This window comes from Stomoxys calcitrans, chromosome 2 (genome assembly GCF_963082655.1).
Source record: "Stomoxys calcitrans chromosome 2, idStoCalc2.1, whole genome shotgun sequence".
NCBI lineage: Eukaryota > Metazoa > Arthropoda > Insecta > Diptera > Muscidae > Stomoxys > Stomoxys calcitrans.
In genome coordinates this window covers 169,089,970-169,111,383 of record NC_081553.1, presented here as the reverse complement: position 1 = coordinate 169,111,383, position 21,414 = coordinate 169,089,970, and the positions used below count along the sequence as shown (strand labels likewise).

At 38.8% G+C, this 21,414-nt stretch overlaps 1 protein-coding gene across 1 annotated transcript in view; it reads right to left on the bottom strand.

The window, feature by feature from the left end:
* LOC106081464 (transcription factor E2f1) overlaps nucleotides 1-21,414 on the bottom strand; it is a 238,157-nt gene that overhangs the window by 110,311 nt on the left and 106,432 nt on the right. Inside the window, exon 4 of the mRNA XM_059362393.1 lies at nucleotides 3-55. The gene's annotated coding sequence lies outside the window, so the exon portion shown is untranslated. The remainder of the gene's footprint in view (nucleotides 1-2; nucleotides 56-21,414) is intronic.

Here is a 21,414-nt window from a genome sequence, read left to right as displayed (position 1 = left end):
ACCGCATGAAGTTCAAATAATGACAATTTATGTTGAATTTTCTGAAGTAACAATCCTGAAAAAACAGACATATAAGACATAAACAGAAAGATATTATACAACAGATATTGTCAAAAAGAAGTTAATATTGATTAATATAATAAAAAATTCATTACATAGTTAAATAAATTAAATAAGAACTCTGTACTAAGCGCAAAATTGCATTAAGAAGTCTGTACGACTTTAGTAAAACCAAAAACAGAAGTTGAAATATTCAGTGATATGTAGCATTGTTGTTTGAAAATACCATCCATATTTGGTTATACTATACAGAAACAATCGGATAAGAATTACGATCTCTAGTGGCTCAAGAATTCATGATCGGTTTATATGGTAGCTATATCAGGTTATAGACTCATTTATACCATACTTAGCATAGTTGTTGGTCATAACAAAACATCTCATGCAAAATTTCAGCCAAATGGTATAAAAATTGCGCACTCTACAGGCTAAAGAAGTCCCAGAAGAAGACCCCAGATCGGTTTCTATGACAGCTATATCAGGTTTTGGACCGATTTGAACCACACTTAACTCAACTGTTGGAAATCGTAACAAAATAAATATTTCAGCCAAATAGGATAAAAATTGCGCCCTCTAGTGACTCAAGAAGTCATGATTCAAGATCGGTTTATATGGCACCTATATCAAAACATGGACCGATATAACGAGTAGATCGACTTAAAATGATATGACGATCAAGAATATATATACTTAATGGAGTCCCAGAGGAATATTTCCAGGAGTTACAAACAGAATTACGAAATTAGTATACCCCATCCTATTGTGGAGGGTATAAAAATAACATTCGATTTCAATCACAAAATTTATTGATCCAACTAATTTTTTAATCGAAACTGCTTCAATCATAAAAATGATAATATCAATCACCGTTTTTGAAAAAGTAATTGAAATTTTTTTTTAATTAAAATAATTTGCATATTCAATAAAAAAATTGCATGTATAAAAAATCAAATTTTAATAATTTTTTTATTGATCCAATTAAAAAAATGATTGAAATTGTCGAAATTTTCAATTGATTTTTTAATTGATCCAATTAAAAAACGATTAAAATTTTTTTTGAAAATTCCAATTAATTTCTATATTTGTTATACAGGGACGAAAGTACCGTGAAAAAAATAAAGCTTTTATGGACTTCAAACCCTTTATCGGGAGATTGGTCTATATGGCAGCTATATCAAAGTACGATCCGATCGGAACCATACTTAGATCGGACGTCGGTAGGCTTAAAATAACTCACTGTTTTGAATTTAAGCGAAATAGGATAAAAAAATAAAGCTTTTATGGGCTTTAGACCCTTTATCGGGAGATCGCTCTATATGCCAGCTATATCTAAATATAGTCCGATCTGAACCATATTTTGGTCAGATGAAGGAAGGCCTTAAACAACTCACCGTTTCAAATTTCAGCGAAATGGGATAAAAAATAAAGCTTTTATGGGCTTCAGACCCTTTTTCGGGAGATCGCTCTATATGGCAGCTATATATAAATATAGTTCGATCTGAACCATATTTTGGTCAGATTTCGGGTTGCCTCCTAAAACTCCTCACTATTTTGAATTTCAGCGAAATCGGATAAAAAATAAAGCTTTTATGGGCTTCAGACCCTTTATCGGCTAGCAGCTATATCAAAATATGGTCCGATTTGACCCGTTCAAGAACTTAACCAGCGTGCATCAAAAAGACATATCTGTGCCAAATTTCAGCTTAATATCTCAATTTTTGAAGGCTGTAGAGTGATCACAACAGACGGACGGACAGACACACGGACATCGTTAAATCGTCTTAGAATTTTACGACGATCCGAAAACTATATACTTTGTAGGTTCGGAGATTGATATTTCGAAGTGTTGCAAACGGAATGACTCAATCTTATGGTGGTGGGTATAAAAATGGGTTTTATCGGACAATTTCTTGATATAACTCCCATATAGATTGATCTCCCGATAAATGGTCTAAGGGACACAAAGCCTCAGTTATTTCTCGATTTTCTTGCAATTTGGTACATTGTGTAGTGTTGGGTCCTTTGACTTCTATGTGGAATATAATTCAGATCGGTCTATATTTCGATACAGCTGCCATATATACAGATCTCCCGATCTATATTATTGGACCCACTAAAGAAGCATTTATTAACAGATTTTGCAAAAATTTGAAACAGTGAGTTGTGTTATGCCCCTTCATATTTGTGTCGATTTGATTCATATCGGTCAATATTTGGATATAGCTGTTATATATATTGATCTCACGATTTAAGTTGGTGTACCCATTAAAGGCGCATTTATTGACCAATTTTTCTAAAATAAAAAAAAGTTGAGTTGGGCCCCTCAACATCCGAGTCGAATATGATATGGTGGCCACTGTAGCATAGAGGTTAGCATGTCCGCTGAAGGCGTGGGTTCGAATCCTGGTGAAACCATCAGAAAAAATTTTCAGCGGTGGTATTCCCCTCCTAATGCTAGCAACATTTATGAGGTACTATGCCATGTAAAACTTCTGTCCAAAGAGGTGTCGCATTGCGGCACGCCGTTCAGACTCGGCTATACTAAGGAGGCCCCTTATCATTGAGCTTAACCTTAAATCGGACTGCACTCATTGATATGTGAGAAGTTCTTTAGTAGAATGTTCATGGGCAAAATTTTCATGGAAGTTAGTGGGTCCATGTTGGTGTATTTTCAAAACTGGTACATTTTTCGAATTTTGAGGAAATGTGGTTAATATATCTTTTTACTTGCTTTTTATATCGTTTCGCTTGCACGCTCTATATGTCTAGATTTCGCGATCATCTATCATACGTCAGATGACAGATCTAAACTTGTATAGTCGGATTGTAGGTCGCTTAAATTTTCCTTAGAAAGTGTAAATTAGTTACAGGTTTTGGAAGCTCAACTACTCTACATTTTTCGCGGATATCTCTTTCGCCTGGCGCCTATAAAAATGATTCCATTAGAACAGAACATCTCTTATCAGTAGTATTTCTGCCTGAGAATTATCTAAAACTCACATTGGACGGCACTCACTGTTATGGTACAAGTCTGCCTCTGGTCCTTCAAAAGATGATGATTGCTGAAATTCAACCATCAGACAGTCATACTATCTTTATTCCTCTACACAACGATGATTGGATGGTTAATTCGGTGGTGAACGACTGACATTTTAAACATTATTATTTCTATTTACCCAAAGGCCCCTAATCTAATTCTTGTTTGGTCTTGACAGACTTTGGATCAACGTTTTTTGTTGCATTGCCACACTCTATCTACTTGTCCTTTTGCGGGACGACGAATATTTTGCCTTAGGTAATTCCAGGAATTTTCAAACAAAAGCCGCCATCCTCTGAAGCGGAGCAAAATTTAAGAACAAAAAGAATAATGCTCTTTAAAAATATGGTCGAGAAAGGATGAATGGCAGATTGTTGAATCTCAGTCTTCCACTGGAAGAGAATTTTTATAAATTTTGATGAAGATTGTCGAGAGAGAGAGAGAAAGAGAGGACAACGCTTAAGGAATGTGGAGAAAAAAGAAAAGAGCGAAATATACCAAGGGCTAATTTATATTGTGGCAATAGTTTATCTGTTGCATAAATGACAATGCGAGTTGGCGAACGAGAGAAGCGCCGGCTTGTATGTGTTGGTGCAGTTGTCTGTCCCAGCCTGTGTGTCCCAAATTTAGAAAACTGGTATTGATGGGTACCGTGAGGATTTATTCTTAGCCATCTAACCATTCACCACCTTTCATTCCAGGTAAGCAGAGATTCATTTCGGATACTCAATATGCAAATTTTTTCCTACTTTGGCATTTTCTTAAGGTATTTTGTCTTTTATTGACTAAGATTTGTGTATTAGACAGTTCAGTTCTTAGCGAGAGAAATAGACAATTCATTGTCAACCACCATAAATACCTGCAATTTTATCCATACATTCACATAGATCTAAGGTTATAGCTTGAATTTTGGGAAATAAATTAGGTTTGCATACATTGAAATAAAAGCATCATTTAGATTTAAGTTTCAAATCCACTTTCTATTGGAACGATTGATTTAGGTTGATTTTGTAGATTTTGTTTAGTTTTCAAAAACAAAATTTATGAATGAAGGATATTCACAAAAAAAGAGATACAGAAGAAGAGAAGTAGCAAAACACCAATGTTGTAAAGGATTGTATTTTTTTTTTTTTTTTTTGAATTTCTAATCACTAAGTATCTCTTTGGTCTTAATCTTATATATAAAAATCAATTTGTGTTTATTTGTTTGTGTTTTCCTTATAGACTCAGAAACGGCTGAACCGATTTTCTTGAAATTTTCACTAATGGTGCATAATGATCCCGTAATGAAAATAGGGTACTACATTTTTTGATATCTGAAGGAGGAGCGGACCCTCCCCCTTACCCTAATTTTCAGAAACGCCAGATCTCGGAGATTGGTGGTGCGATTTAAGCGAAATTTTGTGTGCTCTCTACAAACAAAAATTTGGTATCCAAATTTCGGATGGGGTACCTATGGGGGGCGCCCCACCCCAAAACCTACCAAATAAACATATACACCAATCACGACAATATGGGACTCAAATGAATGGTATTTAAGATTAGAAAACTGATATCCAGATGTGGGACCAAGTGTTTGGGGCGCCGCCCATACTCGAGAACATCCCCCAAAGTAGACAAATTTACGACCATAGCAATATGGAGCTCAAATGAAAGGTCTTTGGAAGTAAAGCACGAATCTGATATCAATGTTAGGGAAAAGTGTCTATGGGGCCACCCCACCCCCATAACACCACCCAAATAGGAAGTATTTGCTGATATTGGAATATGAGGCTCAAATAAGAGGTATATTAGAGTAGAACACGAATCTGATATATATTTTCAAATCCATGTCACTGAGTGGGCGCCCCATCCCCCAAACCGGTCATGTTTGCCAACTATGGAAAAATGGAGCCCAAATGAAGGGCATTTGGAAGTAGACTATGAATCTGACATCAACATTCGGGACCAACTGTCTAAGGGACGTCCCAATACTATAACAACCCCCAAGTAGGACGTATTGGCTCATCAAGACAATTTGGGTCTTTAAGACAGTGGAGCACGATATTCATGCCCATACTCCAAACCGGACATATTTGCTGGCTTTTTCAATTAGGGGTTTTAGTGAATGGTATATGTGATTAGAAAACGAATTTGATATCCAATTTTGAGGCCAATGGCAATATGAGGTTCAAATATATGAGAATAGAGGACGTTGCTGATATATTTTCAGGGCTTAATGTTTGGGGGACCACCCCACTTCCCAAAACACCCCTAAATCGGGCATATTTACCGACCATGTCAATGTGGGCTTAAATGAAAGGACTTGGGGGGTAGAGCAACAATTGATACCCACTTTCGGGACTAATTTTCTGGGGGTCTACCACTTTCCCAAAATTCCCCACAAACAGCAATTTTTTACTGACCATCGCAATATGGGGCTCAAATAAAAGTATTTGGGAGTAATATACGAATTTTATATCCAAATGTTGGACCATGTATTGAAGGCATCACCTTTTCCCCAAAACACCCCCCAAAAGGTAAACATTTTTCGACCGTGCCAATATGTGGCTCAAATGAAAGGCATTTGAGATTAGAAAACTAATTTGATAACCAATTTTGGGGAACACCTCACCCCCGAAAACACCCCTAAATCAGACATCATGAGAATATCGGGCTGAAATAAAGTATTTTAAGACTTATCCAAACATCCAAACTTAAATTCGTAGACCAATAAAGATCATATGGGATTCAGATAAAGGCATTTATATTGTTTAACTGTTTGTCAAGCGATATACTATTTTCGTAGCATGGTATTTCTATAAAAGCTCTTTAATTGTCGAAAATAAATATTCCAAGGAAAATTTTGTTCCATATAACGTAAAAGAAGGCGCAGCGGAGCGGGCCCGGTCCAGCTAGTTTGAAATATAAGAAAATGGCATTAGCCCAAGCAAGGCAAAAATTATCTGATGTGCACAATTATCTGATGTGCAGAAAAAATAATTCAGCAGCCATAATTTTCGAAAAAAAATTAGGGCTTTATTTACGACGAGTTTGCACGATTTTTTTATGTGAACTCTTTATGGAACTCTGCGACTAAGATGGGGTGTATCCAGAGTGATCTGGGTCAGAGTTGAATGGGCCTGACTAGGCAATTACACAAGTGACGTGTGTCGTGTGGTCCCAGGTCATAATCGGCACACACATCCTGTACGTTGGCATCAATGCATGCTCTGTAGGAGTTGAGGGGGCTGCATCTTCCAAATCGTAATTGTGTCCGAACTACTCTGGTTTGTCAGAAGAAGTCAATTTCCTCAGGTGCGAAAGGTAGCGTTCGTTCTCCCAGGACAACAATCACCTGGTAGCTATTCACTGCATCTGCTACCGTGTCTGCATGAATGTTGTCCTGACCCGCTTGATCTAGAAATTCTCTCTTGTAGCAGCGAACCTTCGCTCTTGATCATGAAGATCCACCTTGAGGCTTCTGGGCGGTGAACACCTATCCACAAGATGATGATTTAGATGGTCCCTATGACAAGAGACCAGAAGGTATTGCTTAGAAAGAATGTTGTTTTGTCTTCGCATGGGTAGGATCTTTGTCTCCTGACGAAGGTGGTTTACTGACGAGATAGCCCGTCGCAATTCGAAGAGCGACATTCTGAGAGATCTAAATATTATTCCACTGCGAGTCCCATAGTTGACGAGACCACACTGGCGCTGCATAACTTACCACTGACCATCGAATTGCTTTGTATATGGTCACCAAGGTTTCTTTGTCAGTAAACAGTAAAGGTGCTGCCGGCAAATGACTTGAGGACATTGTTTATATATCTTGTCGCAACCTTATCGTTAATTGCAGTGGCATGTGAGGAGAATGTGTAAGAACTTTCAAATGTGACACCAAGCATTTTTGGACACTTGATGGTTGGAATCGGGCCTCCATCGACTTTCACATTCAGCTCATTATTCTTCTTACGCCTATGTGGCTGATGATTTGGTGGTAGACATCTTCAAATCCCTTGCAGTAAAATAAGCGGAAAGTTCGTTAAGATAGACGTTTAACCAGATCGCAGATGTCATGGGTTGGGGACCTGATGCCATGATCGTTCAATCGTCCGCATATAATACGTTCTCTAGGCAGTCTGGAAGGGGTGGAATGGAGGATGGGTAGAGGTTAAACAGTGCCGAAGGTATCACTCCGTCTTGGCGAACTCCCTGTTTCCGGTGTTTCGATTTTGTATCCATTCCGCAAATGACTGGCCCTGGCTTGGCATGGCTGACCATGTCGTATGCCTTTGAAAGGTCCTGTGGTAAGATGACCGTTCTAACACATGGCCTGGGCTGATCGAAGCCACGGCAAATGTGTGCGGTGATGGCTAGCAAAGCAGTTGTTGCGCTATTCAGTCTTTGAAGTCCATGCTGATTTTTGGCAAATTAAATTCTTCAACGAGGCTCGGGAGTAGAAGTCCCTCAAGTTGAGAGAAGGTAGATCGGTCTGTACGACTCCCCTTACTTGGGTCCTTTCCAGGCTTCAGTAGCGGGATCACTATGCCCATCCTCCAGACATCAGGCACTATAAGTGTTCAAAGCTCAGCAAAATAAATAGGAAGTTATTATAAAAGAACCGCATTTTATGTACTTCCAAAGTGACAAAGTTCCTTTTTTTCCTACATCAGATCCGCATAAACTATATTTTTTCTACATCTTTGGAAGCAAAAATTTTGCTGGTGATGCTGAGGACAGTTGTAAGGTACTCGACTCCATGTAGGCCCAGATTCTTCAGCATCAGTGTAGAGATTCCATCAAACTCCAACGCCTTGATGCGACGCATGATATTCGTGTCATAGTTCACGGCAAATTGTGATGGCTGTCCATCAGCTTGAAGACCACGGATACGACGATTGGCTCTCCTCCCAGCTTTGTCACTCTCGGGATGCTCAATAAGTTGACGGTTGAACAACCCGGCGCACCTCTTCGGATCACGCACAGCAACGTCGGCAAAAGTGACAGAAGTCCTGTCATCCCTTCTTCCGGGGTTCGAGAGTGAGTTAACAGTAGATCACAGCTTGCCTTAACTTGTACCTTAGTTACATTGAATCAAGCGTTTCAGCCACAAATTCCGCCTTTTTTCATTGACTACCTTATGTATTTCCAGATTCAGTTTCCGATTCTGGGGCTAGTAGGATTCGTGAAACGAATCCCATCACGCTCGTCTGTGAGTCCGATTGCCTGCGCCGAGAAATTTGGCCACCCTGGAGTCATTCGACCGGCCGGTATAAAGAGAGCGGCTGCTGCGTTAATGATGTCTCGGAATTTCCTCTCGGACACTACCACCTTTGAGGGGGGTGTCAGCTCGCTTAAGTGGCGTTTGATGTGAAGCAGATCCTATCGGCCTTCTTCTAGTTGATAAACATCCGGCGCTCTGAGGTTATGAAGTCGGGTGGTCAGCCGATGGTGAGTATTATGGTGAGGTGGTCTGATCCAAAAGAAATGACAACTAGCTAGGATACGCCTCTCAGGAAATAAGGTGATGCAATAGAAAATTCTGGCGTGCTGGTCTCTTCGTAATCCTAGTGGGGGCATCCTCATTCACCGTGCAGGACATGGAGCGATTTATCTATACTGCACGGAATGGTGTATCACTAAGGTCAAGCCTTCACTTCCACATCTTATGCGTTCGTTATGTAGCACATTGTATCCGTAACAACTGTGCAGGTTACATGTGCTTCTGGATCGCTGCAACAAAATATGTTCTTACGATTTTTTTTTAATTTTGGTGTAATAGAGCCCATTATCACAAAAGATATTCCCAAAAGAGTTACCTTTGAGGGAGAGACTTTTACATCAACAACTTGCAAATATACGACTAAAGTTCAACAGTGAAGCGAAATATTGCATGCGTAGTAAAATAGTATTTCCCCAATACAACAAATTTTTTTGCGCAAATTTGTTCCAAATGTTTCATTTCCTTGCGTGTATAGAGAAGCATCAATGCCAAAATTGGTTTGAAAAATTTCGCGCCGTTAATTTCGGATGCATGACGCCCTGAAAGGCCTGCTGAATCCGATTAGGGATAATGTAAAGTCGTTGATCGAGCCAAATAACAAATCGAGAGATAGCTGAGAGAATAAACGAAATTTGAACGCATTGTGTCCCGTAATGACAACGAAAGATCATCTTCTTACTTCCTTTCAGTATTTAAATGGACTTCACAGGATCCGTATCTCCCATAGGATATTTGTCGTCCTATCGACCGTTCCACAGTGCTACATTTGCATTCCTCGCACGCGCCTTTAACTAGAACTGCGTCGCCCCGAAAGGCTTCGGATTCCCCACTTTCTACGATATGTCCCAGCACCCAAACGTTACTTATCGTTACATGCTCAGAGAATAGAGAACATACAAGATACTCTCGAGCGTACTGTGTAAAAGATTAAAATTTAAATACGGCTTAACACCTGGTAAATCCATCATAGACCAGATATTCACACTCCGCCAAATCCTGGAAAAGACCCGAGAAACACATATCAACACTTAACCTCCCTTTGTTGGCTACAAAGCCGTTTTCGATAGCCCTATACGTTCAAAGGTATTTCGACACTGGCTGATACACGTTCCTCAGGAATAGGAAAGAATCTCTCCGAACCATTCAATACCAAACGAGGTTTCAGACAAGGTGACAGCCTATCGTGTGATCTCTTTATTATCCTGCTGGAGAAGTTTATACGAGATGCAGATGTGAATAGATATGGCACACTAATCACAAGAGAACACATGCTACTCGCCTATGCCGATGACATCGACACCATAGGTCGATCACCGGAAGTGGTAACTGCAGCCTTTGAAATAATCGAAAGATATGGTAGTAAATGGAGATAAACCGAAATGGGTAGATAAAGAAAATGGAGAACGTTGGGAACTTTAAGATAGTCAACAATTTTATCTACCTCGCCACCTCCATAACCGAAACGAATGGCATCAGTATTGAAATAAAGCGAAGAATAATTGGAGGGTTGCCTTTTATATTTCGGGATTGAATAAAACTTGTGTTGCAATCTGCCAACTGACAGCTCCATCGTAAAGCTTGACAAAGCTGAACATTTGACCGTCAAAAAATTTGTTGGCGTCGGATCCCACACAATTTGTCCATCGCTCAAAAAAGGCTCGTGTCGATTAGACGGAAAAAATACTTCAAAAATACGATTGCGGTGCTTCGAAACACGTCTATGACATCGTGACATGTGATGAATCGTAGAATTATGCAACGCATAACAGTCAATTCTGAGTGATACACAACCATTTGTTTGCCAGTTGTCTTCTAAGAAATCAGGAAAACCAACCGCCGAAGGAGGATCGCTCTTCACAACGGCAATGGGAACTCTCACATAACGGTTCAAACTGCATTTTTGAGCACTAAAAAATCGATTTGATGAGTCATCCGCCGTAAAGTCCTAACTTGGCACCGAATGACTTCTTTTTTTTCCCGTACGCAAAAAATAAATGAGAGGTTAACTCTTTTCGACATCTGAAGAAGCGGTTGATTCGTTCAGAATGCATGTTTTGGAGATTCCTCAACCAGAGTGGCTAAAGTGCTTCGACAATTAGTTCAAACGCATGCAAAAGTGTATAAATCTTAATGGCGAATATTTTGAAAAAATAAAGCGATTTGCGATGATTAATATTAGTTTTTGTGTTCTCTAATCCCGAAATATAAAAGGCAACCCTTGTGTACTGGCAAACAGATGCTACTTTGGATTAAGTTAGCAGTTAAGAAACAAGGCCATCTCTCGACAGACGTAATTTACACTACTCAAGACACTGATATTGTTATATGGTTCTGAGGCAAGGGTACTTGTGAAAGCAGACGAGGCAGTGTTTGAGAGAAAGATTCTTCGTAAAATATATGGACCAGTTTGCGTGAATGGAGAATATAGGCGTCGCATGAACCACGATCTGTAGCTGTACGACGGCGATAGCATAGTTACTCGTATCAAAATACAAAGGCTGCGTTGGTTTGGACATTTTGTCAGAATGGATGAAGAAGGTCCAGCAAAGGAGTTTTTTGAAGGTAAACACAATGGTACACGCGAACCGGGACGACCAAAACCCCGATGAAAGATCAAGTGGTGGGAGACCTCGAAACTTGGTGTCATAGATTATAGAAAAAGCGCAGAAGATCGAGGTGCTTGGAAGGTTATTCTGAGTTCGTCTAATGGGACAAACGTTCTGTCATAACCAATTAATTAAGATTAAATTGCAGGATATTGTCCGGCTTTAGACCATTGCTTAATGCTTTCTATTCAAAAAATAGCATGGCAAAAAACATTTAAAAGTCTGCAAAAGTGTGTTGTTGCTAGAAGTATTTAACGGGCTATCCGTATCGCGATTTCAATTTCGACCAAGAAATGTCATCAGCGGACGATGTCAAATGGATCATGGTGCAATTTGACACCGTCCGCTGATGATATTTCTTGGTCGAAATTGATATCGTGATACGGATAGCCAGTCAAATGCTTCTAGCAACAACACATTTTTGCTGACTTTTATATGTTTTTTGCTACGCTATTCTTTGAATAGAAAGCATTAAACAATGGTCTAAAGCCGGACAATATCCAGCACTGGAATCTCAATAAGATTTTAAGACCGAAAAAAAAGCGCAAACAGTCTAGCCAATTAAAGTACAGTAAGTATACAATTCTTGGAAAAAAGTTGCATATTTCGGTACTTTTAGTATGGTAAAACCTGCAACAAAAAAAAACACAGGATTTAGCACTTAAAATTCGAAAAGGCCATTAATCCGATTTTAGTGGCCAATGTAAACGTGCTTTAATCTTAGACAATCCAAAGCATCTTGCTAAATCTTCCACTGGCTAGGCTATCAAATTTTGTCGTGTTGATTTTCCCCTAATTTCGGAAGCTTATCGGATTCACTGTGCTTCATTTAGATGCTCCAATCCTGACCTCATCGGTGTTTCTGGATGATATTGAAGAATCGGTGCTCCAGTAAACGAGCTTCTTGGGAGCCTGTGATGGTCTCGTCTTCGGCTTCGCTATGCACCATGAAGTCCCCTGTCACTGATGATTTTAAGAAGAAGATCTTTGCCTATTCTATTGTTCCTAATCTCGGAAAAGACGGCCTGGTACACGTAAAACGCCATGTAGGTCAAGGCCCATCACATGGATTTAAAAAAAAATCATGTTTGATATCTGAACCTGGAAAATTTTATTAGAAAAGAATGAAATAAAAAATACCACCGCCTATACATCTCTCCTCCCCCATACTTCTAGTCGGCTAATCACTTTAAATTGGTATACGACCCAAATCCATACATCAGATATTTCAGGTAAACGAAAAGTTATGCCGAATATTCATATTAATCTAATGTTCGACTTAAAGAGAAGGTAAACGAATTGTCCCAAATTCAAAATTTCAAACTACTCCATCCTTGAACAAATTTCTCAATACAATATGAACCATATACGGCACTGCTTAAATGATTTTTAAAAGAGATTAAAAACTAGATTAGAAAGTATGTAAATCACAAGGAAATTTTATTTTTTACGTCGGCAAGGCCCAGATTATAAGTGGTAAAGTAATGACACGTGACAGGAGTTGCAGAACAGGCGGCTAATATATTTTATGGTACCTACAATTCACGCACATCAGCTAACATTGCTGTGTTGTTTTCAGTGTTGGTGGAACATTTTGCCTTAACATGATGAAAATCCCTTTATTATCAGCAATTTTCGATTACCTACTGTCACCTTTTTATGGCATGGCTATAAACGAGGACGACGAAAAATCGAATACCTTACCCTACCCTACACCATCTAACCTATGATCAACAATAACATATACACAACGAAATTGGTAGAGTCCTAACAATGGTTGCAGCTTGGCCTAGGAATAACAACAATTGCCCATTTGGCGTCTTTGTTTGAACAATAAAACAGCGACAGCAACAATTAAGAACTTACGCGGAAAATAATTGATTCGTGGGCCCTTAGCGGGGAGGGGTGATTACAGCGACAAAGCTCTTTTGTTTATTTACCTCACTTTGAATGTGACATCTGCTGTTTGCGCAGGCGCAACACCACCACCACCATTGCCACTACTACTGTGAGGATAAATAAAACCCTACAATTCCTCACATGCGATTAGTTTCACCAGGCACTGTGACTTTGTTTATGCAACACAACCACAGTGGAATATAACAACCGACAACAACGGTTGCGATATGGCCGAACAACAAATACATTTGGTACGAGGGCAGGTCGATAAATGAATAATTTTAGAAACTGTACGGATTTTTATGTTTCTATGCATAATCCAAAGGCCAAACCACATTAAACAATTTCTTATAGCCCACAAGTTTGAGTTGAAATTTTAAATAACAGGTTTTAGGAAATCGAAAGTTAAGGTGGCTATGTCTGTCTGTCATTCCGTCTGTCGAAGTAACGATGGAATACCAATGTATGAAGCTATCCGCCAGAAATGAAAATGGACCATTGAATCTATGTATACTGATCTCCCGATTTGACTTTAGTTGGCCATTACAGAACATTTGTTCCTCCAGCCCAACGTAGAATAGATTTCCAAGCGCCTCGATCTTCTACGCGCCTTCTCCAATCTCTGACACCCAGTTTCGAGGTCGCCTTTAAAAGATGCCTTCGCTGGAGCTTCTTCATTCATTCTGACCACATGACCTAGGCAACGCAACTGATGTGTTTTGATGCGTTTAACTACGCTATCGCCATCATACAGCTTGTGGTTAATATCACGAACATTGGGACAGAAACGAAAAAAAGTAGTAAAAAATATGGCTTTTGAAAATGGATAAAAAAATAGTAGCTGGGTTGTTATCAAGATCATGTGCGAAGTTTCAAGGCCCTCAGTGGGGAGCCTCTTGGCAGGGCCCTGATCGACCCATAATATCGATATCGCACATTGGAAAACCGAAAAAATATGCCGTGTGAGAACGTATAGAGATATATGAAATTTAGACTGGTTAGAACTGAAATAAATTGGCAGCCCCAACAAATTTTTAAAATACTGAGGTGACCAACTTGAGAAGCCTGCACAAGGGCGTCCGGTTAGCCTAAGGCCTTGCACACAATCTCGCTAACAATTCAGCTCTAACCAGTCAAAATTTCAAAGAGTTATCTCTACCCGTTCTCACATGACATATTTTCACTAGATTTTTTCGGATTTATCCAGGGCTGCCAGATTGCCGATTTTTCTGCCTATTTTCCAATTTTTACTCTAAAAATCACAATTTTCAAAATATTTAAAAAAAATTTTAAATTTAAAAATTTTTTTTACTTTTATTTTGGACAGATGAAGATGGAGGATAGGTCATAACTTGATATCTGCCGATCTTTAGATCATTTTATATTTATATATATATAACTAGCTGGTTAAGGTCCGCTCCGCTGCGCCTTCTTTCACTCTCTTATTTTATCTGAGCCCTATACTGGCACGGTCAGCAAAAAAGTTCTGTTTGGGGGTGCTGGTACGGCCTTTCAGATATTTGCCCCAATGTTGATAACATATTGGTCCACTACCAAATTTCCTTTATTTGAGCCTTATATAATAAAGATCGGTAAATATGTCCGGTATGGGGGTATTTTTTGGGGTGAGGTGGCATCCCATCTATCAGATTCGTGTTATAGTCTCAAATACCTTTCATTTGAGCCTAATATTGTCATTATTGGTCTGGAGGCCTCCGTAGCGCAGAGGTTAGCAAGTCCCCCTATGACGTTGAACGCCCGAGTTCAAGACCATCAGAAAAAATTTTCAGCGGTGGTTTTCTCCTCCTAATGCTGGCAACATTTGTGAGGTACTGTGCCATGTAAAACTTCTCTCCAAAGAGATGTCGCACTTCGGCACGCCGTTCGGACTCGGCTATAAAAAGGAGGCCCCTTATCATTGGGCTTAAACTTGAATCGGACTGCACTCATTGATATGTTAGAAGTTTACCCCTGTTCCTTAGTGGAATGTTCATGGGCAAAATTTGCATTTGCATTTTCATACGAAGGTTGCCTTTTATATTTCGGCATTAGAGAACACAAATAAATATAAATATTTATAATATTAAGCATATTTACGGAGGCTATCGTAGCGCAGAGGTTAGCATGTCCCCCTATGACACTGAACGCCTGGGTTCGAATCCTGGCGAGACCATCAGAAAAAAAATTCAACGGTGGTTTTCCCATCCTAATGCTGGCAACATTTGTAAAGTACTGTGCCATGTAAAACTTCTCTCCAAAGAGATGTCGCACTTCGGCACGCCGTTCGGACTCGGCCATAAAAAGGAGACCCTTTATCATTGAGCTTAAACTTGAATCGGACTGCAGTCATTGATATGTGAGATGTTTCCCCAGTTCCTTAGTGGAATGTTCATGGGCAAAATTTGCAATTTGCAATTTTTGTTTAAATTTCCATTTGGCGGACTTTGGAGGTGGGGCGAGTCCCTTTTTGCCATAGTCCACAAATATGTCCAGTTTGAGGGGTAAGTAGGGTGGGGCGGCAATCCATGCACTTAGCTCTGAAAAAATATCAGCATCGTGCTGTACTGTTAAATTCCTATTATTTGAGCCGCAATTGCAATTGGTTTAGAGGGAGTTAATGGGGTGAGACTACCCCCAAAAACTTGGCCTCAAAATTGCATATCAAATTCGTTTTCTACTATCAAATGCCCATTATTTTAGTTCCTTATTGCAACTGTAGACAAACATGGCCGGTTTAAAAGGAGTTTAGGGGGCGGACACTGAAATAATATCAGCTTCGTGCTAGAGCACGATTATGTTTGAGCCCCATAATGTCAAGCATTTTGAAGGTGACGCTCAAGATATTCAGGGCAACAGGTCTCGTTTAGATCCACACTAATTAATTTTTTGTTTGTTTTCGTTATCTACATTCAAAATCATATTTAAAAACTAGCTTGGGATACCAAATTTTTTAAGATCCGTAGGTCCTCTTGTCTCTATCCCAATTTGAGGGTAAAAAGTGTACTCTACTACCAAAGACCTTTTATTGCTGTCCTGTTCTATCCTGATAGGCCTCCATATATTACTTTTAATTATTTTATTTTGGGTAGGATAAAGGGAGGGGGATTGCACTCTGACACATCCTTCCATTGGAGTACAATATATTCTCAGTCGTCCTACATGACAGTTTGGTGTTTTTTTTATTGGGAGAGGGTCACTCCCCCCGACGCTTAGACCCAAAAGACAATTTATTTCCGTCCATTATTGTCACAATACACATTTTCTGCTGAATGACAGGACGGCTGGACGTGACCCAGTTTCTTGAATCCTTATATTAACATTAGATTCGAACTCTACATAGAACTCTCTTTTAATTCACATATTATACCGCTCGAACTACGCGTCCTATTGAAGGGTATTTAGTAGGTGGGCCAGTCCCAGACCCTATCACAAATATGTATACCAGATTCGTAGTCAACTATCAAAGACCTTTCATTTGGTACCCATTTTGTGAAATTGGACATTCATGTCCGTTTAAGGGGTTTTGGGGTTGGACACCTTGGACAAAATTCTTATAACAGATGTGTAATCAACTTCCAAACACATTTCATTTGATATCCAAATTGTCCCAATTAGTAAATAAGCCCTGTTGGGGGGTTTTGTGGCGGCGGTATTTCAGATACCATGAAATAACTTTTTGTATCACATTCTTACTCTACTTTAAAATAACTTTCATTTGATATCCATATTGTCCCATTTGGTAAACATGTCTGTTCGGGTAGGTTTTGGTATTAGGCGTCCCACCAGGTTATTTGACCAAAAAAATTTATACCAATTTCGTGTTTTTGGGGTACCATAAGGTGGCATACAAAATTTCGCTAAAATCGGTGCACGCATCTCCAGGATCTGGCGTTTTGAAAATTTTGGTATGGAAGAGGATCCGCCCCCTTTTTTTCACCGGGGACCCAAACTCTACCATCTGTGAAAATTTCATGAAAATCGGTTCAGCCGTTTTTGACTCTATATAGGGAACAGACAAACAAACTAACAAACAAACAAAGCGCAAAAATTTCATATTTATATAACAGATTGCTATAAAGCCAGGTCTCCTGATGATTTTTTTCTTTGTTAAAGCTTATTTTTTGATTTTATGTTAAATCCTTATAAACTCCAAATCTGAAGTAATTTGGTCGTAGCTGCCATGAAAATGATGTATAGACTTCTTGAGTTGATACGTATTTTTGCCTTAATTTGCAAAAACTGGGTATGTAGAGTGGTATTAGAGACCTGACATCCACGCCAAATCCGGTCGAAATCGGACCATATCTAGATATATCAACCATGAATGAAGCATTTTTATCTGATTACGCCAAAAAAAAATTGAAGATTGGCTGTGTTGGACCCCTCTATATCCCTGGTAAATATTGCCATAGTGAGAGATCACATAAGGTGTATTTGTTAAACAGGTTAATGTACATCTCTTATGGTGGGTTCATACCGAACTTCTGCCAAACTATAGACATTTTTACTAATTTTTTGCAGTTTTTTAAAATTGTAGTGCCGAAAATGCCGATTTTTTCCTTGAAAAGTGCTGATTTTTTTCTATATTAATCTGGCTGCCATGGCTCTATCCCACTGTGTGTCGTCGGCATAGGCCAGTAGGTTATGTTCTCTTGTGAGTAGTGTGCCATGCCACTTACATCTGCATCTCGTATTATCTCCTCCAGCAGGATATTAAAGAGATCGCACGAACTGTCTCCATGTCTGAAACCTCGTTTGGTATTGAACGTTTCGAAAAGATTATATTCTATTTTAACTGTGGAGCGTGTATCAGCAAGCATCATTCTGTAAAGTCGTATCAGTTTTATAGGGATACCAAACTCAGACATGTCTAAATTACTTTTGAGCATATTGGGCTGTGGAATGCTGTTTTGTAGTCTAAGAAAATACGGCAGGTGTCGTTTTTCCTCCTCGGGCCTTTTCTTGGACTTAGCGCAGTGCGAATATCTAGTCTATGGTGGATTTACCAGGTCTAAAGCCGCACGGCTAGGACCCAATTATTTTGCTGAGTTTAGATTTTAATCTTTCACACAGTACGCACGATAGTATCTTGCGAGCAGATGCATACGTTTTATCGGGGTGTCGCCACCGGTGTTTAACAGTTCAGCCAGGAATCCGTTGGTTCCTGCTGCCTTATTGTTTTTCAGCTGGGTTACTGCTACGTGTACCTTGCTCTGACTAGGTGGTACATATTTTATACCATCTTCAGATATTGGTTTTGTGGTATACACGTGTCCACCATTAGCTGGGAAAGGTGTTTTCATGTCCTCAGCACACAATCTGTATCTGTTACTACATTCCCTTCTTTGTCTAAGCAGAAGGATGTACCAAAGCCATCGATTTGATGTTTAATTCCTCGGTAGAATTTTCGGACTTCATTCCAGGTCCTGAACATCTCGGTTCGCCTACACTTACGTCTCCCTTTCCTTCTTCTTCTTGTGGAAGAGACGTTTCTCTCTTCGCCCTTTATCCTTATACCTTTCCATCGCCTGACGCGCTGCTACACTCATAGAAAAAATATGCTGATAATAGCAGACACTGTGTGCTAACTGCTATTACAGCAGTAGTTCTGATGTTGCTTTCATACCAGCAAGCATTTCTGAAAACTTATGCTGCTCAATTTATGAAGGAGTTGTTAAGAGGATAGTGAAATAAAATAAAATAAAATGAAATGAAACACAAAAAATTAAATAAAGTAAAAAACTGAGCAGAAAAATGCAGAACTTCTGCTATTATAGCAATGCATTCAAGTGATAAAAGACAGCAGACAATGTTTGCTTCAGCAGACTTTTTCTTTGAGTGCAGTTATAACGCAGAACAGAAACCCTTACATTACCTTAATATCAAAACAACTTAATTTTTTTGAGCGCCTTCGTCGCTGAATTTGTTGCGAGCTTGGATTACAAGTGCGGGGTCGTATACTCAACGAAATTTGTTATTCAAAATAGCATACATGTTTGCTAAAGCAATAGATTTGCCTGATGAAAACGGGAAAGCAGACAAAGCTTCTGTTTCACAAACAAAATACAGCTGAACAGACAAAAAATTTAAGATACGACAGAAAATAAATTGCACTGTACTGAGATTTAGTATATATTTGCATGGAATTTGGCATATAGTATTTTACACCCAGAGAATGTAGTCTGCTGCTATTACATTAAAAATTTTAAACTTTTGAAAAAAATATATTTTTGGCATTCATTTTTTATTTAAAAGCATTAATACAATAGTAGTAGATGTATGTGAAAATATTTTAGAATATAAAAATTCACGATAGAGCGCACCCTATATGCCAAATTTAAAATTATAATACAGACAACCTAATACAAAAAATCCTAATGCAAAAGAAAAAAAAAACCAAATACAAATGCGGAAAAATCCTAATATTAAAAAAAAAATCAAATACAAATACAAATATGACGAAGACTGAAATTATAATAAAAAATTTATAAAAAAAAAACAAGTAAAAAGGCATTAAATTCGGCCGGGCAGAACTTTGGATACCCACCACCTCGGTTTTTTATGAAAACCCCTTTTCGGCACAATCCGGTGAAAATTGGATAACTTATTTATGCAGATCGGTCTATATTGCAGCTATATCTAAGTCCGATCTGAACCATATTTGGGTCCTATGTTGGCAGGCGCAAAACTACAAACTGTTTCAAATTTAAGGGAAATCGGTTAAAAAATAAGGTTCTTATGGGCTTCAGACCCTTTATCTGGAGATCGGTCTATATGGCAGCTATATCAAAATATAGTCCAATTTGAACCATATTTAGGTCAGATGTGGAGAGGCTTAAGATAACCCTCTGTTTCAAATTTCAGCGATATCGGGTAATAAATAAAGCTTTTATGGGCTTCAGACCCTTAATCGGGAGATCGGTCTATATGGCAGATATATCTAAATATAGTCCGATGTGAAGCATATATGGGTCCTATGTTAGGAGGCGTAAAACTACTCAATGTTGAAAATTTCAGCGAAATTGGTTAAAAATAAAGCTTTTATGGGCTTTAGACCCTTTATCTGGAGATCGGTCTATATGGCAGCTATATCTAAATCCGATTTGATCCATATTTAGGTCGGATATCAGGAGGCTTAAAATAACCCTCTGTTTCAAATTTCAGCTAAATCGGGTAATAAATAAAGCGTTTGTGGGCTTCAGACTCTTTATCGGTAGATCAGTATATATGGCAGCTATATATAAATATAGTCCGATATGGACCATATTTGGGTCAGAGGGCTAAAACTACTCACTGTTTCAAATTTCAGCGAAATTGTAAAATCGGTCTATATAGCAGCTATATCCAAATATGGGCCGATTTGGCCCGTTCAAGAATTTAACCAGCGTGCATCAAAAAGATGTATCTGTGCCAAATTTCAGCTCAATATCTCAATTTTCGAAGGCTGTAGAGTGATTACAACAGACGGACGGACAGACGGATAGATGGACAGACGGATAGACACACGGACATCGTTAAATCGTCTTAGAATTTTACGACGATCCGAAATATATATACTTTGTAGTGTCGGAAACTGATATTTCGATGTGTTGCAAATGGAATGACAAAATGAATATACCCCCATCCTACGGTGGTGGGTATAAAAAAATACCAGTCGTAAAAGAAATATGGATGTCGAATTTAATTCACTTCTCAATAGAAGAAATAGGCACACTGTGGTCAACTGGGAAATAGTGGGCTAGAATCATTTACAAGAAATATAATAGGGACTACGCTCTTTTCGAATCTATTCAATTTGGAGCTCTAGGTATTTAATAAACCAAGATATTGGGCATTTTCATCAAAATCTAGTCACTTTTCCATATGATGCTTCATTTTTCAGAAAAAATTGCCATCTGTGGCCAACTGGGAAAGTGGGCTAATACTGTTTAATGGAAATATAAAAGAGCTTTTTCCGAATCTATTTAATTTGAAGCCTCAAAAATAAAGAAACCAAGATATTGGCCATTTTTGGCAAAATTTGGTCATTTTTCCATATAATGTCCCATTTTTTAGAGTAAATGTGACCAACTGGGAAATAGTGGTCTGAAATTGTTTAGAGGAAATTTAATATGGACCACGCTGTTTTAGCATTTATCCAATTTGGAGCCGTAAGTATTAAACAAAACAAGAAATTGACCATTTTTGACAAAATTTGGACATTTTTTCTAATGATACCCATTTTCAGAGTAAATGGCCTACTGTGGCCAACTGGGAAATAGTGGGCTGAAACCGTAAACAGGAAATATAATCTGGACCACGTGCTTTCCGAATATATTCAATTAGGA